Raw genomic sequence first — 10,908 nt, forward strand, 5'->3', positions numbered from 1 at the left:
GTACTTGGTAACAGCTAATTTTTCCTGTAATACCTCAAAAATAGAGGAGGGACCCAAGAGTTTGCCCTTCCTAGCCATCTGTAACTCCTACTCTCGTATAGCCTCCTCACATGGGAAGCTCAGCTTTCTAGGTTTTCAAAGGGACACAGTTGAATGAATGAATGAGTCCATCCTCCATTCACTGTTCTGGGGTCTGGCCTTTCCTGGCCTGGCTGCTTTCTCATCACCCCCTGCAGAGCCTTTCCCCTAGAGCCCTGAGCTCATCCTAGTTACCAGTGTTTGTTTAGTCCTGGCCCCACACAAGGACTCCAGCCCCCACACTGGTTTTCCCCACTGAGTTCCCATAGAGGAATCTGCATGGGTTGGAGATGGAACCTCAAGGATAATCTAGTTCAATCCTTTTGGCTTAGGAAAGACAAGATGGAGAGCCAGAAAAGAGGGCAGTCTTGCTTAAGCTGGTACTTCCAAGTCAAAGACCTGGATTTCTCCCAGGGGGTTCCTGTCTGCCCTCAAGGCTAGAATTCTCATCCCTTTCTTTCTCTCTCCCTCTCAATGGGGAGAGTAAGTCACTATTTTTAACTGCCTCGAACATAAGCAAAGGCTGGAGAAGGGCTCGAGGAAGTCCTTCCACACACATCCTATGGCTTCTTCATTCCCTAGCTCTTTCCTAACTCCTATTTCTCACTCCTTCTTTCATCCCCTGCCCTCCATTTCTTCCCTGCCCCTAGTCACATTTATTTAGTTTCTGTGCTAACCTATCACTCAACAATAGATTTTGGGTTCAGTTTGGTTTTGTTTTTTATTTTTAATGAATCAGTGGCTCTCTGGGAGTGAATAATCCAAATCCATGCAAACACTCCAGGGCCCATAGTCAGGCACACATGACCAGCAACTTCTGTGAGCATCACCACCCCATAAACCATTTGAGCATTCTTTATGCCTCCACCAGTGAGTCTCAACTATTCCATAGACAGCAAAAGTGGGCTGGTTTCTCCTAAGAGAAGCCTGATTGCTTGGGTTTGAATTCCAGCTCTTCTACTTACCCTAAGCAAGTTACTTAAACTGTCTGTGCCCGGGTTTCCTCATCTTACCAGAGAGGTCAATGGTACCTCCCTCATAGAGTGGCAGTGCCAATTAAATGAGTTAATACACATTAAGCTTTTAGAATACATAGTATGTGCTATGTTAATAATATTTATGTGTATGTGTGTGTGTGTTCAGTCGCTTCAGTCACGTCTGACTCTTTGCAACTCCATGGACTGTAACCTGCCAGTCTCCTCTATCCATGAGATTCTCCAAGCAAGGATACTGGAGTGGGTTGCCATTCCCTTCTCCAGGGGATCTTCCTGACCCAAGGTTTGAACCCACATCTCCTGCATCTCCTGAGTTGCAGGCAGATTCTTTACCTGCTGAGCCACCTGGGAAGCCCAATAATATATATATATATATATATATATATATATATATATATATATATATATATGTATATGTATATGTATATGTATATAGTATGTATAATAATAGCTTATGCTATTATTATCCATGTAGGAAAGACAATAACTCCAGGAAGCTGTGTCTCCACCCCCACCCCCATACATACCTGGATCATGCAGCCCAATTCCTCTCTCTCTCCCTGGGATCCCATTACCCTTCTTCAAACCTGCCCATCTGGCCCCTGTGCAGTCTTACCCTTAACCAGCCCCCTTCTCTCCCCTGAGGCCCAGACCGGGGTGTCGGGAAGGGAAGGAGGGAAAACGTGGCCATTTTAGGGCAGAGGAGCTGTTGGAGGGGAGAGGGAGAGGGGGCAGCAGGGGAGTGGACCCAGAGTCTGAGGCTCCTTATTGGGAAAGGCCCCTGTCTGATTCTGTGAGACAGAGGCCAGGCCTGGGCACACAGCCAAGTCCAAAGAGTGGGCCCCAGGCCCCGGTCCTGGCCCCAAAGGCAGCACCGGTGAGGGGACGAGATGCTCAGTTGCTCTGGGCCCTTCTCCACACAGTCACAGCACAGTCCCCTACCCCAACCCCACCCCTCTGCCTAAACCTCCATGGCCATTAAAGTGGCTGGATTCAGGAGTACCACCTCCCTAAGTATCAGTGTGAGGGGGAGGGAGGGGCTCCTGCTTGGGCTGTCTCTAGGACACTGCCCACCCCCCACAACCCTACCCCCGTATTGCTACCTCCCCGCCACGTCCAACCCTGTGAGCTCCTCCTACAGGAATTCAGCCAGTTCTGGGGAGACGACTGCCGTTAAGGGGGGGCCCAAGGGTGAGTAACGGTTCCCGTGGGGATCGGGGTGCCCATGACTAATCAATGAGAGAGTGAGAGAGGAAACTTACATTCCTTGACTTGTAGGGCAGTGAATGGAGGTGGGAGGTGGGGCAGGGGCAGACCGAAGCAAGGACAGCCAAGTAGGGACGCAGAGAGGGAAGCCAGGCTGGGGTGGGGGTGGGGTGTCTTTCCAGCCCGGCTCTCTCCACATCCCAGGCTGAAGGAGAGTCAGCCCCCAGGTAACCACACACCTGGGTCCCTGCTTTGTCTGAGCGCCTCCCATTCGCTGGCCAATGAGCCCCTCCCATGATCACTCTAGTCAGGTTACAGACCTGACTGGCATTGAATGAGCTGAGGGAGGGGCAGATGGGCATCTCATTTCCATTCCTCAGCCCCTATTCCCACTCATTGAGGGGTCCCCAGGCCCAGAAACCCAGCTTGGAAAAGCTCCACTGTGCCAAGTCGAGAGAGCTTGCGCTAGGGCATAAGGGAGGAAATGAGCTGGGAGCCAAGGTGCCGTGGGGAGGAAGGAAGCCCGTCTGCAGCCACAAAGGAGTCAGGAAAGAGAGAGAACAAACAGCCAAGGGCTTCCTGCCCACCCCAACCCCTGCCTCCCCACCTCACACTCCCCACCAACCTCCTTCAGCCTGTCCCAGCATCTTGGGGCTGGGGAGAAGAAGGAAAAGGGTACAGAGACCCACCCCAGACACCCTGCCTTCCAGCTCAGCAGCCTTCAGGGCAGGTGGCCAAGGGCCGCTCTCCCAGCACCTCTGCATCCACTGCCCAGTGATCACCCCCTCCTCGGCCAGCTCGGAAGCCCCTTGCCCCTGTTTCTTCCACTGGGGAAGAAGGGACCCATTCCTCTCCGTGTTCTCTGGCTTGCTTTCTCTCAGCCTCCCGTTATCTGTGGTTGAAAGAGAAGGCTATGGGTTAGGGAAAGGATGGAATGACAGCGAGGCAGGTAGCTGTCTAACCTCCCACTGCACTGTGGAGGGAGCAAGGCGATCACACACACTGTCACACACACACACACACACCAGTTTTGGCCTATTGACCACCCAGGACAGACACCCCCACCCTGCATAGAAACACACCAACCCGGACCCAGCACGTTCAGGTGTTCAGACCTCACACACACACACACACACACGTTTTCACCTCACACAAGCATTCAATCACACTGCATCTTCCTTGTCTAACCAGTGCAAATGGTGAACATTCACATGTATGGATAAAGAAACCTGGGCCAACTTGGGCCCAAAATCTATCCCAGCTTTGGCTCTTCTCCAGGCCTCTCTCTCCTCTGCCCTTGCTTCTCCCCCAGGGCCTTCCCTGCCGAGCCCAGCAGAGGCAGGGTGAGAGGCACCTGAGGGTGGCCCGTCCGCAAGCCTGCTGTGAGACTCAGTCAGTGATGTCTGGGTTTCTGGAAGCCAGCCCCCCTCCCTGAGGTGATCACATGGAAAACGTCCAGCTGTGGTTGCTTGGAGAGATGAGCTCAGCCAGTATGAGTGGGGCTGGGGGCCTGGACTCAGCGTCAGACTTTCCACCTCGGACCTTTCCCCTCCCCCCACCCCCAAATACCACCCCAGAGACTCAGGAGCAGGCAAGGGGCCAGAGGGACTCCTGACACACGCTCTCGGCCCTGCACAGGTTTGGAGAAGGAGGCGGGCCACTGACTGCTGAGCAGACCAGTCCTGGAAGCACCTCCACTCTGTTTCATCTCTGCCCACCCACTTCAAAAACAGAAACCCAGAGAAGAGGGCCACGCAGTGTGATGAGTGGGAAGGAAGCTGACTGCAGAAATCTGTGCCCAGGAGATGAGAGTGGGAGGGATGGGAACCAGAGAAGGAAGAGTCAATTCAAGGACCCCCAAAATGACAAAGGATATAGAAAGTCCTCAATGGGAAGGGAGTGGGGAGCAGACAAGCCTGTGGGTTCTCTGCCCATCCAAACTGCCGACCAGAGGCCAGCAGGAAGTGTTCCCCTTTTCTGCCCATCACTCACGCCCCACCCGGTGCTCTACACCCTGCCTCCCTCTCTCATGGTCCTCTCCCTCCATCCCCCCTCTCACTTCTTTCCTCTCCCCTTCCCTCCTTCCTACCCTCTTTCAGGGACCCTCTTCCCTACTTCCTCCACTCTCCACTCAGCACTCCTGGCTCACCCTCTGCCTGTCCTCTCTTGGGAAGCCTCTCCCTATCTCTTTGCTCTTATTTATGTCCTGCTGCTGCTGCTGCTAAGTCACTTAGACAGCAGCCCACAAGGCTCCCCTGTCCCTGGGATTCTCCAGGCAAGAACACTGGAGTGGGTTGCCATTTCCTTCTCCAGTGCATGAAAGTGAAAAGTGAAAGTGAAGTCGCTCAGTCGTGTCCGACTCTTTGCAACCCCGTGGACTGCAGCCCACCAGGGTCCTGCGTCCATGGGATTTCCCAGGCAAGAGTACTGGAGTGGGCTGCCATCGCCTTCTTCATATTTATGTCCTATCCCAGCCCAATCCCCCACCTCTTCTCCCTCTTCATTCCCCCCAGCACAACCACTGAGCTTTGTACATAGTTAGCGCCCAATCCCTTGGAGAAGGAAATGGCACCCCATTCCAGTATTCTTGCCTGGAGAATCCCATGAACAGAGGAGCCTGGTGGGCTACAGTCCATGGGGTCACAAAGAGACAGACACGACTGAGCGACTAACACACACACCTCACCCAAACATGTACACTGAACTGGATTACTGCACTTACTGTGTGCTTTGCACAGTTCTAGACACTTTGTGTGTTAGTTGCTCAGTCATGTCGAACTCTTTGTGACCCCTTGGAGCCTGCCAGGCTCCTCTGTCCAAGGCATTCTCCAGGCAAGAATACTGGAGTAGGTTGCCATTTCCTTCTCCAGAGGATCTTCCCAACCCAGAGATCAAACCCAGGTCTCCTGCATTGCAGGCAGATCCTTTACCAACTGAGTTACCAGAGAAGCCATTAAATAATATACCTAGAAATGTGTGTGTGTGTGTTAGTCGCTCAGTCATGTCACTTTAGAGTAGACAGATTTTTCTTAATTGAAAGGTTGAAGCCAGGCAAGGTTTTAAGTTGAGAAGGAACATCCTCTGAGCCTTGGTTTTAGAAGATGAATTTGCCTGCAGTGAGGAGGGTGAGGTGCACAGAGATGAGGGCCTTTCTCTCCAGCTGTTTCCCCCTGACTCCTCCTCATCTTCACAGGCTTCCCCACCTGACCACAGCCTCTCTCTCCCTCTCCTTCCATGAATTACCCCCTCCTGCCTTCAGTTTTCCTTCTCTGCACCCCCATTCTGCCCTCCCTTCTCTCAACCCCCCCTTTCCTAGAACATCTGTAAGCAATCGTCTTATGGAGGTGGGGGGAGAGCTCTTCCCAGCCAGCTGTGGGGGTGTGGCCAGCCTCGCAGGCTGGGTGTGAGGGTGTGGCCTGGAGGGAGGGCTGGTCTCCAGGAGGTAAAAGCTTAGAGCACCATTCCACCTTCCCTTCCCCCAGCCACTCGGCTCTTCACCCAAACCCCAAACTTTTCCTTCTTCCCCTGTCAATCTACCACACGTTCCTCCTCCAGCTTTGATCCTAAAGTCCCTAGCCATACCCCCGACCCCACAATTCTGTCATCTGGGACCAGATCTAGTCAAACCTAGACCAGAGAGGAGTCCAGGGCCCAGCCTCTGAGCAGCTGGACAGCTATTGAAAGGGATCTAAGGCAAAAGGTCAGGGAGCTCCTCCCTTTGGCTTCTGCTTTGAAGTCCAATCTAAGGTTGAAGCCAGAGATGAGAAGAGGTAGAGGCTGAAAGTGGGTAGTCCATTAGACCTTTGCTGCAGGTAATTTAGGAAGCCCCCTCCCCAAATATGACTGTTAGTTGCTCACTCATGTCCAATACTTTGTGACCCCATGGACTGTAGCCCACCAGGCTCCTCTGTTCATGGGATTCTCCAGGCAAGAATACTGGAGTGGGTAGTCATTCCCTTCTTCAGGGGATCTTTCAGACCCAAGGATGGAACCCAGGTCTCCTGCATTGCAGGCAGATTCTTTACCATATGAGCCACCAGGGAAGTCCCAAAATACATATTAAAAATATATAAATACATTTATATATACATATATAGTTTGGCTACGCCACACAGCAGGAACATGGGCTCTTAGTTCCCCAATCAGGGATCGACCTCGAATTCCCTGCACTGGAAGCACAGAGCCTCAACCACCGGACCACCAGGGAAGTCCATGAGAAGTCCGATATTTTTTTATATGTCAGACTAATAAATTGTATCCACCACCACCTCCTATTATATTGATATCTCAACTCAATAAGCCACAACCTTGAAGTCCAGAGGTTGTTTAAAAAAAAAAAATCAGTGTTTTCTTTTTTTAATCTTCTAAGGCTTGGTTCCCCCTCCAGCTGTGGCTGTGACTGAGGGACTGTGCAGAGGAGCTCTTCCTATCACTGAGCTCCTGGATCTCAGCCCCAGAGACTTCTCACTGTCCCCTTGGGGCTGGCTTCTGGGAACACCTGGATGCCTTGCAGGGATCTCTGTATATCCCCACTTACCCCCTAATTCAGCACCCCAACATGTTACATGTCCCTGAAGAGAAAGGCCAGGGGATGACCTATTCTTAGCCCTGTACACGATCCCTGGCAAACAAATGTGCTCATTACAAGGTGACGATGGACAGGGAGGAATTTGCAGCCAAGGAAGGAGTGTGTTTGTGTTTGTTTGCGGGTGGAGGAGTGAGACATGCCAGAAGTCCAGAGAACTCATGGGAAGGACTTGGGCCTTTTCATGAAAAGCAAGGAGGAGGACATGCTGGCCCTCATCCCCAGCCTGACACCAGTCAATGTACTGTGTGTTTAAGGACAGATGGCATACCTATGCTGTACACACACACTGATTCCAAATTGATCAGAGATGCCATCATTGCTATTATCCTTTTTTTTTTTTTTGGCCTTGCTACAAGGCTTGTGGGTTCTTAGGTCCCCAGCCTGGCCTCTTGGCAGTGAAAGCACAGAGTCCAGCCACTGGACCACCAGGGAATTCCCACTGTCACTTTTATAGAGCCAAAAAGAACCAAAGCAGGTGAAATAGTATTTCTGCATCCTGGGTGCAATCTCTGGCCCTCTTGCCTTCCTCCCAGCCCTTCCATGCCCGAACTTCCTGTCTGAGATTGGTCATCCTTCCCAAGAGAGGGCTAGAAATGACAGGCAAATCGTGGGGGTGGGAGGGAACGCTGGCTCATCCTCAGCGCCTCACAGCCTCAGTCGGGTGTGCAGTGGGAATCCTGGTGTTCCAGGTCCCTCCCTGATGGGCTCCAGATGTGCTTACATCTGGGAAGGCCATCCCAGGAAGCTGACGCTCCCGCCCACTGCTCCCACCCCGGATGGCTCTCTCCTCCAGCTTCCAGGCCCTTGAGCCCAGAAGCTCCAGACACTCCTCTCTTCTTTAAAGGTAGGCAACACAGGGGAGAAAAAGGATGGAAAATAATGGGGGTGGGGTGGGTGAGCAAATAAAATGAGGCCACTCTTTAGGACACCCCAGAGAATCTTATTTCCCTTTTAACTTCCTATGTGAAGTTGCTACATTTTGCTGTTGCCTTTAAAAAAAAAAAAAAGCCAAAAAGTAGAATAGAAAAACTGAAGGTTTGGAAAAGAAGACACTAGCTCGAATGATGGAAATTCCTTCCTGTTAATCTGCTTGTTCTGGACCCCTGGGTCTTGTACTTTTTTTACCCCAGTGTTCCCTTAGCCCTGCCCCTCTCCCATCAATGCCCTTCCCCTAATCCCTGTCCCGCTGTCCCTCCCAAACCTAGTCCAGCCTGGAAAAATCCCCAGTTTGGTCCCTAATGGAAATACCTGAGCGCAATCTCAAGCCCTAGGTTCAGAGCCCTAGGGCAAGAGAACTCGAGCATCCCAGGACTGGTCTTGTCCCCAGGATGTCTAGCAAACATCCTTCATCCACCCTTCCACCCTTTGCTCTGAGCAAAGTGGGGGTAGTAAGAGGAGGGGAGTCTGGGTTTATTTTAGGTCGGGACATGGGGGAGGTGTTGCTCTCTGGATCAGACAGGGAGTGGGGATGGTGGGCGGTGACTCACAGATGATGGAGCCATCAGTTCCCCTAAGCAGAGACCTGAGTCAGGGTGGTGACAGAGCCTGAGGGTTCATATAGTCAGATCCTGTACTTTCCGATTTCTCTCTTGGACACACATACAGTGCAATTTTTTTTTTGGTCTTGATGCAGGATCTTAGTTCCCCAACCAGGGATTGAACCCATGCCCCTCGAAGTGGAAGCCCAGAGTCCTAACCACTGGACCACCTGGGAATTCCCTCAGCACTCCATCATTAGCAGCATCCAGACCCAGACTCATGGGATAACCAGGATCCTACTCTGTTTCCCAAAATACCCTCCTCCCACTACAAGTCCATACGCTGTATATCTGTCCTTCCTTCCTTCTCTGAGAGAACAAACTCCCTCTCATCCCCCAACCATGGGACAGGAGGCAAGGGCCCCAAGAGACACAAACCCAATAAGCAACTCTGATCCTTTGGTCCTTTGAACTCTTCCCACTCTTTTTTTGCATCCTATCACACTGAGAACATTATTAGATTTGTAACATCCCCAGAGTAAGTGACAGAAGTTGCCCTGGCCAGAAGCCACCAGCCTGGGGTCTCTGGTGGTCCCAGGTCTTTCCAGGCTGCAAGGGCTAAGAAGGTTGATACCTGCCTCACACACACCGACAGCCTATCTGTGCTCAGTACCGGAAATATCTCATTCCATCCATGCCACCCAACCAGGCTTCTTACAGGCTCCACGAGGCTCAAGATTATTCCCTGAAACCAGGATATCCAGCCTCCATGCACTCAGAATTTCCAGGCAATTTGAGAACCTAGAAGAAGCAACCCAAGTCTTGCCCCCAGAGAAATCACACACACACATACACACACACACACTCTTCCATCCAGTTTCAGAGGATTAATGAATTGTGTTATCTAATCTTCCCCAACCCTATCCTAGGAACAATGGTCCTATGTTAAAGGTCCCTGCTCCAAAATCTTCCCCCTATAGAAAATCAGCTCAGTTTAATTTTCCAGTCTTTTTTAAAAATTATTTCTTTATTTTTGGCTGGCTGGGTCTTCATTGCTGCATGCAGGCTTTTTCTAGTAGCAGCAAGTGGGGGAGCTACTCTCTAGTTGCAGGCTTCTCACTGTGGCGTCTCCCTTGTTGCAGAGCAGGGTCTAGGTGTTCAGGGCCTTCAGTAACTGAGGTGCCAGGGCTCAGTAGTTGTGGCTCCAGGGCTTAGTTGCCCTGAAGCATGTGGAATCGTCCCAGATCAGGGATCGAACCTGTGTCCCCTACATTAGCAGGCAGATTCTTAACCCCTGGACCACCAGGGAAGTCCCAGCCCAGTTTAGAGGACTACACTGACAGTGCTGTGGGGAAAGCAAGGACTTTGGGGTCAGTTGGGGTGAAATTTGGGCTCGGCCCCTTTCTTTCCGTTGCTCTTGTCTTAGTCGCTTCACTCTCTGAGCCTCAGTTTTGTAATAGTAAGGCGAGGATCCTAATACCTCCAGTGCTGAGTAATTCAGAAGATGAAATGGGATAAAGGCAGTTTAAAGGTCAAACCCGAGGCCAGGCATATAGCATATGCTAAATAAACTGTTAATAGTCCTCACCCCTCTCCCACCCTATTGAAATTTAGCATGGCTCCTGGCTCTAAAACTTTCGCCTCTTTCCTAAACCCCTCTGTAGAAATGCAGTCTCCTGGGTCTAAGCTTCAGCCTTCAGGGCAGGCAGGCTGGTGACAGCGGGAGTCTGGTGAGCGTCCTGTCCTTGCCCTTCACCCTCTCTGCCCCTCTGTCAAGCAAACCGTGATTAATAATAATCAGTCATCACAGCAAATCATTCTTGTGGAGCAATGAAGGGACAGAGGGTACCAGGGAGGTCAGATTTGAGAGAGGAAACAGAGACACCTGGAGACTCACCGTCTGGTCAGACACAAGCTGAGAGACACGCAGAGAAAAAGTTGACATGAGCCAGAGCATTTAGCCGGCAGTGGGCTAAGAGAAGACAGCATTGGATTTAGAGTCGAAACACTTAGGTTCTAGACTCACAACTAACTCACTGGCTAGCCACATGACCTTGGACAAGTCTCTTCATTTCTCTACACCCATTTCCTCTTCTGAAGGAGAGGGTTGGGCTGATGACCCCTAGGAAACCCCTCTTGGCTGAACTTTCTAAGCAAGCTACCAGACCTGGAGGGCTACGCTGAAGCAGCTCCAACTAGGAGGGGACCCCAAGTGCAGGCCTGACCTGGGGCAGAGGAAGGGAGGGCCAGGCAGAGACAGGCATGGTTCGAGGAAAGGCAGGAGGTGTTGGGGCCACTGGGAGAGGACTTATAAGGGCAGAGAGAGCCAAGAGAGGAGGGATATTGGGGAGAGGAGAAAAGCCAGCCAGAGAATGACTAAGGGGCTCCCGGCATAAACAGGAGCAGGGAATGGACAGGGAGGGGGCCTGTTTGACTTGGCCAAGCTGGGGGTGTGGAGTGGGGAGGAGGACTGGGGCAGGACGCTATGTCCCCTGTCCCTCACCAAGACTCCTGGGAGGAGCTGAGTCACACACCTCCCTCCCTGTACCCCTCCCCACCCCCA

This window comes from Bos taurus, chromosome 5 (genome assembly GCF_002263795.3).
Source record: "Bos taurus isolate L1 Dominette 01449 registration number 42190680 breed Hereford chromosome 5, ARS-UCD2.0, whole genome shotgun sequence".
Classification (NCBI taxonomy): domain Eukaryota; kingdom Metazoa; phylum Chordata; class Mammalia; order Artiodactyla; family Bovidae; genus Bos; species Bos taurus.